The 7,702-nt window shown below is 34.9% G+C and overlaps 2 pseudogenes; one reads left to right on the top strand and one right to left on the bottom strand.

The window, feature by feature from the left end:
* Positions 1-3,050: 3,050 nt before the first annotated feature.
* Positions 3,051-4,136, top strand: LOC149143022 (uncharacterized; annotated as a pseudogene).
* A 1,296-nt stretch (positions 4,137-5,432) lies between these two features.
* On the bottom strand, positions 5,433-6,788 carry LOC149143021 (E3 ubiquitin-protein ligase RING1-like; annotated as a pseudogene).
* Positions 6,789-7,702: the final 914 nt, after the last annotated feature.

The raw sequence follows: 7,702 nt of genomic DNA, 5'->3' as shown, positions 1-7,702 counted from the left end.
CTAGTTGTAGCAAAGGATCAAACTCCTACATTAGAGGGAACCTCATCCAGTCCCATCAAGTTGTATGAAAATGTGAAGCCTTGGTTGAGATCCAAAAAGGGTAGCTCCCTTTCAAGTCTTCTAAATACCCTGCCAAAAGAATACATAACACACCAATGTTGGGTATCATATACCCTATAAGTGCTTCTCTTAACTAAAATTGGCTTCTATTGATAAAAACTATTTCTTGAGCATGCCCAAGTTTCTCGGTCTCATCCTTAGCTCCTTGATACAGATATTCATTAGAGGAATTTTGAGGTCTAAAATGGGCCTCCTAAGGAAATTATAAAATGATGGTGGAAATAATAAAATTGGATTAGATTACATCATCAAATTTTAGAGGGAAAATAGAAAAAACTAATTTTTCAACTTATCTCCCTATGCATTTTCTCAAATTTCTAAAGGAAACCCTCGTTGGATGAAAATTTTGATTCCTCATCCAAAGAGTACCCATGTTGCATACTTTAGATGGACCCATACTACATGAAAAAACATAAATACATGAAAAACATGATTGTGATCACGTTCTTTCATTTATTTATCATTTTTCATGTAGAAGGGTCCATCGAAAGTATGCAACATGGGAACTCGTTAGATTTCGAAGTAAATTTTACATCCAACGAGTACTCCCACTTGAAATTTGATTAAAACCATAGGGACATAAGTTCAAAATATGGGTTGAAAAACTAGTTTTATTATTTTATTATGTTTAATCTTTTTACTTTCTTACTCCAAAAATGGTGAATCATCCCCCATGGTTAACATCATCATCATGAATCTTATTGGTTCTTAGAAAGGTTATTTTGGTTGTACATTTTTCTTAGGAGGCCCATTTTAGACCTCCAAATTCCCCTAATGATTTGGTCTCCAATCTCACAGATTCCAAATATCTTATTTCTTTAATACAATTTTAGGAGACAAAGTTAGCAGATCAACAAACAATTTGATGCCATATTGTGCAAAAATAACCTATAAACGAACTAGAATAAGATATATGGGTGGAAAATCACGTTAGTTCTTTGTTCCAGGTGATTCTTTGTTGGTCAGTTTTCTCAACAAATGAAAAAGTTAGGAAACAAATCTCATATTTCAAAAAGAACCATTATTTCTAGATACACAAGATAGTTTAATGAGATTTGGAATTTTGTTCCTTAGGTGCAACTCACTAGGGGAGAATCCAATTACAACCCTCTAGAGGAGACTCACATAACTTTACATATTTTCTCTAATTTATAGAACTTAAGAGTTTCCTCACTTTCGAGATCAAGTATATCTCTCATCAACTCTTTGCTGATGGCACAACTCTCCTTGGAAAAAGTCTACAAACAAATGCTAAATTTTGTCCTTATACCAGCAAGATTGATTTGACTCTTAAATAATGCCACTATCTATGCCTGAAACCATTTATGTTGCTAGGAGAGAACCTTGCAAATCTAGGAGATCCCTTTTAATAAGGCTCCAGGGGATTTCAAATCTCTAGGAATTCCTATCTGAAAAAAATTAAAAATAATTCGGAAGCAATAGTAGAGAAGAAAAGAGTCAAGGACTCAACCCTTAAAAAAGAGATGGCTATAGCAAGGAAAGATTCTCCATCTCTTGAATGCATCTTTAAGTGCATGCCTTATCTTTTTTGGGACAATTCATGTACTTCTAAACATGTTCTTTAAGAGATAGGAAAGGTTATCACAGAAGATGCCCATTTTAAACTAGTTTGGAATTTAACAGGAGGAAATAGTAATCCATCATTTAACAACAAATAAGAATGTTTGGGAGTATAATGGATGATCCAGTATCTAACTGTAAATCAGGGTAAAGACTTGTGTTCTATTGGAGTTGTGGTTAGGAAGAATGTACTTGAAAGTCTGACTCCCCCAAACACCACAAGATGTGTTGAAGTGTAGTTCCATATAAGATCTTTCATACACACATTATAATTCTAAGTGAGTCCCTGGAATATAAATTTTGTAGAAAAATTAGTACTTGAACAGATATTTATGTTAAAGGCTTTGATTTAAATGGTTCATACTATGAGATTCCATCTTGCTACATTCCCATATATATATATATATATATATATATATATATATATATATATATATATATATATATATATATATATATATATATATATATATATATATATATATATATATATATATATATATATATATATATATACTCTAATTGATATTGAAAGATAGTCTTAATCATGCTTAGAATTGTTGTGTGACCATCTAAGTAGTAGAGGTGTTTACATTGAATTCATGATATTGGAAAGTTTACCCCACCTAGATTCTGAACTGAAATTAAACAATTATCACCATTATGTTGCTATCATTTTGTATTGTCATTTCTCATGCCTGAATTATATTGCCACATTAAGAACAATATGGTGTTTTGATTTTGATTTTATGTGCTTAAATTTTTTTGCAGAAAAAGATGAATTGATCTAATGACATGTAATATTTTCATAAAAATTACCTTAAAATCCCTTAACAGTAGAGAATTAGCATCATTCATCGAAAAATAACTTTATTTGTTGATCATCATTGAAACCTATTCACTATATTCGTAGTATTCCACAATAATGAAAACTAAGGTGACGAATAAAATTTCCCGAGTTGTAAATAATTTTCATTCTAGGAACCTAAAAATATTTGAACTAGTCCTTATTCAATGCTTTACATGGAATTGTTGAATGGCCTAGAAATCATAGCTTTAAAAACGTTGAACTCTACCTAGCTGGAGTTGCATGATATAAGTTACAAAACATCAGTCCAAGTCTCCCTCTATTTCTTCAGGCATAAGAGTACTACCATCATTCTCTGCCCTTACAGTAGCTAAGTTGTTCCCATGAACATCATTTCCCTCGTCTTTTCTTCTAGACACATCATTTGCAGGATCGAAGCTTGTTTCAGCTTAAGCTTGTTGAGTTGTTAAAAAGGAAGCCCTGAATGGTCCTGCAAGAGAGACCTCAAAGTTCCTGCTTGTCCCTCTACCACTACCATTGATATCCAACTATTCTCATCAACAATCATTTTGAAAATCCATTGGGTTCTCCAGGAGATAGTGACTATGGCTCATCTGTAGCATCCATGTTGGGAGTGTTATGTCTCATTATTGATTCTGGTTGGGTGCCACCTCATCCAATTATTTTCCTTTTTAATGGTGCAGAAGAGATTTTCTATTGGCATCTCATGGATTTATGAAGACACGTAAATGGAAGGAAACAATCAGAGCTTTTATAAATGTGGAAGAATTTGGCACAGGAGTACTTGATTTAGTTTGTCAATCCGGTCCTGGATCATGGCCTTCTTTGGTCTACACCAAGTCAACAGTTTATGACGCATAATGCAGCACAAGATATTTTTCCTCTGATTACTGGAGATACATATTATCAAATATTTGTTGAGGATTATGGGGATATCTCAAGATTAGATATTATATTCATCATTGGAGGTTATTTCTATCACACTAGATATGACAAGCCAAATAAAATTTTTCCTAGAAGCATACAGGTTTGAGGGGATAACTTAATTAGCTTATTGAAAGCACTTCCAAGTTCCTTATAGTTAAGAAATTCTTCGGAAAAAGTTGATATCATGGTTCCAGAAAATAGAACCCAATAGGATCGACCAATTTTCTTCAACTATATTTCATGGTTTATGGTTGTTTATTCAAGGAGAATAGCCAAGATATTACATGTTTTTCCTATGATATTTATTCTTCTTGCTCTTGTATTTTCCATGTCTTCCAATTTCATGTGTCTCTTCTAGCTCACATGTATTTGGTGTATCTTTAAAGGTATGGTGTTGCATGTACTTGGGTGAATTTTAGCAGTAATTGTACTTGCAGTGTTTGCTTTCTCGAGATTTATAGTGTCAAATTTATTTATGAACCAGTATGCATATTCTTTTAAAGAAATGCTTATGTTTGTTCGAAGTGCTCTTGTTGGCTTATCATTGCCAAAGGAAATTTGGAGAGACTCATTAGCTAATAATATACCTAACATTGATAGGGCTTCTAAAGAGGAATGGGAGAGCCATTGTGGAGCAAACACCTTTTATGCTACAATTACTTGTCTACTTGTATACTAGACTTGGTAGAAGGATTTTGAAATTTGGTGGGAAGTAATTTTTGTTTTAACATGATGATCTTTCACTATCTCTAACAAATTCTCTGGTCGACATTTTCTTAGGTCACTCATGGATTACATTTTCCACTATTTTTTCCTATTGCATTTTCTCTCTACTTTGTTGGAGTTCATTTCCAATTTATGATTGAAAATATGGGAATGTTTGTTCTGTCCCAAAACCATATGGATATCTTGTTTTACCTATTATTGTTCTCTATATGACTACAATTATTGTTGGATGGTGTGATTGTCTATTGATCCCAATTGCAGGGAGTTGGCTATCAAATTTCGTACCACTATTGTTGATTGTACACTCATTTGATCCCTATTGTGGGGAGTTGGTTAAAAATATTGTACCACTACAGTTTCTTCTACAATTGATTGTTGTTGTAATGCCATTATCTTCCCAATTTTTCCCATATAGTGTTATTGATCCAAAGAGGCTTGTTTTCAACACATGTTCCAAACTATAGGGAACAACTTCTTACATTCTTCGTATGATTTGGGAATTATAGATGCTAATACATTGCTTTTTGTATTGAAAAATGCACCTATGCTATCTAATTTTGAGGAGAATAAACTTGGTGGGACTACAAAAACATTAGCCTTTGCTAATTTCAGTGAGGAACTAGTGGTTATAACCGGTGGCCCCATTGATGGTAAAGTTATAGGGTTGACAATGGATCCAATCTATCAATAACAACTAGGGAAATGGCTAGCTACAATAGGATTCTTTCTAGAACAGAAGTTTGGTTGCCCTTAGGATGGGAAGGATGTTTGGCATAAGGGATTTTATACATCACCTTAGGAGGGGATGCTTTCTCCTTTGAAATGTGAATTCATAACTTGTAGGATTTATAATTTACTTCTGCAAGGTGGGTACAATATTAGGTTGCAGAGAAATGAAACAAATATTGGGCTGAAGTTTTAAGATAATAGAAATATTAGTATCCCAATGTGGTCTTGGGATCAGAGGATTTTTTTGAGGGATGGTTTCAATCATAGTGGATTGCTTTGTGGTATGGAAGAGTGACACAATGATACTAGGCTCAATTGTGTTGGAGCAATCTACAGGCATATTAGAGATTCTAGTATTGATATGTAGGTTCTAGATTTCTTGAGGGAAAATAATATTGAGAAGGCAAGATTGTAATGTCCCTTTCAAAATGATTACGTATGGCTGAATGACCAGAAAATCGTAAGTTTTAAAAAGTTGAACTATAGCTAGCCGTAGTTACATGACATAAGTTACATACCATCAGTGCAAGTCTCCCTCTCTTTCTTCAAACGTAAGAGTATCATCATCATCCTATGCCCTTGCAGTAGCTAAGTTGTTCCCCTGAACACCATTTCCCTCGTCTGGTCTACTAGAAATAATCTCTCCATTGCTTGCATGATCGGATCTTGTTTTAGCTTGAGCCTGCTAAGTTGTTGAAAAGGAATCCTTGAATGGCCCTGCAAAAGAGAGCTTGTAGTTCCTCCTTATGCCTCTACCACTACCATTAACATTAGCTTCTTAGTGGGAAGGAAATATAACAATGAAACCACCACCAAAAGCTTCTCGTTGCTTGTGGGAAATACTACTAGTACCAACCATGGTATTTCTAGAGATCATTTCAGGCCCGAAAGATTCATTATTACTATTATTTGATGTTCCCAAAATACCCCATGAAGAAAACCCATCAAGATTTCCACCTTTCCCATCTGATGTGCCACCAAAATTCTGAACCCAAGGAGATCTTTTCCCACAGGAGCGAGCCTGCTCATACTCCACGTCATTTGTGGGCATCTCATATTGAAAAATTGGACAAGAATTATGTTGTTCAAGCCACGAGAAAATGCAAAAAAAAATGGTACATGTGTTTACAGGGCATTTGTCTTACTTTGGTGCCCACTTCAAATTCATCCTTGCATACTGCACACTGTGTAGAATCGGTAACAAGAAGGTCTTGGGTAATTTTAATGGTGGGAATTGTTCCTATGGAAGCTTTGGAGGTGGGAGGTGTACCATACCTGTTGGGGTCATTTTCTGCTAGTTGCTGTATAAGTTTATCCAAACCAAGCCCAAGGAAATAATCCCCAAAGTTACCAGGTAATCTGGTTGGTCATGCCCCTGTGCTGTCATCAACAAATAATTCCACATTCCCCCCACCCAAACCCATCAAATTCTACATCATTTGACCATGAGTAAACATCATAGGATTGAACCCACTAGGATCCATCCAAATTCGTACCCTTCCTCCTCTCCCTCTCCACTCCTCATCATTGGTATTACTATTTTTGTTGTTGTCATCATCGTTCCCATGTTGGAAGAAAGTAGCATGGGATTCCATCATTTGGGTTATGTTGTGAGAAACTGTAAGACTTGTAGAATGATCCACTGTAGGATTTGGCCTAGCTTTCCAAGGTTGGTATCAGAATCCCCCTTGATCCTACCCCTTCCCTTACCTAGGTGTATATGGGTGGTACCCAACATTTGGTGTTGGTCTCTCTATTTCCTCGACAAAGCATCCATTTCAATGGGGGAAAGGAGGCCTTGCTCCCACGCATCAATTCTGATACTCCTTTGGCATTGATGACACTAGTAACTCTGCCCTTCTCTTCTAGATGACATCCTTATCTATATCCCACCCAATTCCTCCCTTCCTCCTCCTCCTTCTATTGCTTAGAGCATGAAATCCAATAACATCTGCCTGTTGGTCATAGACATCATCATGATTCTAATAAAATGATATGCATCAAAATTATTTATTTAGTCTACCGCAAATGGATCGAATGCACCCTGATACCTAGAATCTCAAGTCTGATTGTATCTATTCCCGTATGATCTGCTTGTGGAGAAGAAAAACCATTGCTCAACTTTCCACCTGAATGCAAGACTTCTCGACTTTAATAAGTAATAATAATAATAATAATAATCATTTTCTTTATTCCCTTGATAAGTACATTACATGTTGACTCAAATACATTAAATGAAGACTAAACTTAGTTACATTTTCTAACATCATGGTGTTTCCCCACATACTGTAGCTTTATGCACCTGAAAGTTTTTTTGTCAAAGCATTTGACAGGCCATGGATAAGGTATGATGCCATTTGCACACAAATTTCACAAGTTCAATCTTGTCAGTTGAACTCAACACCAATTTAACTTTTCTTTTTTACCAAAGGTTAGTTTTCTATAGAGACATAAGTGATAAAAGAATAGAAAACTATAATAAAATTCAATCAATCAAAAGAATACATAACACACTAATGTTGGGTATTATATACCCTACAAGCACTTCACTTAACTTAACTTAGATTCTATTGATGAAAACTATTTCCTCAGCATGCCCAACTTTCTCGATCTCATCCTTAGCTCTCTAACATAGATCTTATTTGGTATCCAATCTCACAAATTCAAAATATCTTATTTCTCTAATACAGTTTAGGGAGATAAGGTTAGCAGGTCAAGAAATAGTTTGATGCCTGAATGTGCAAAAATAACCTATAAAGCAACTAGAATAAGAAAGACGAGTGGAAAATC

The sequence above is a fragment of the Pinus tabuliformis genome, chromosome X (genome assembly GCF_031772625.1).
Source record: "Pinus tabuliformis cultivar Carrire ecotype Pingquan chromosome X, CPIR1, whole genome shotgun sequence".
Classification (NCBI taxonomy): Eukaryota; Viridiplantae; Streptophyta; class Pinopsida; order Pinales; family Pinaceae; genus Pinus; species Pinus tabuliformis.
This window is presented reverse-complemented; position numbering and strand designations above follow the sequence as displayed.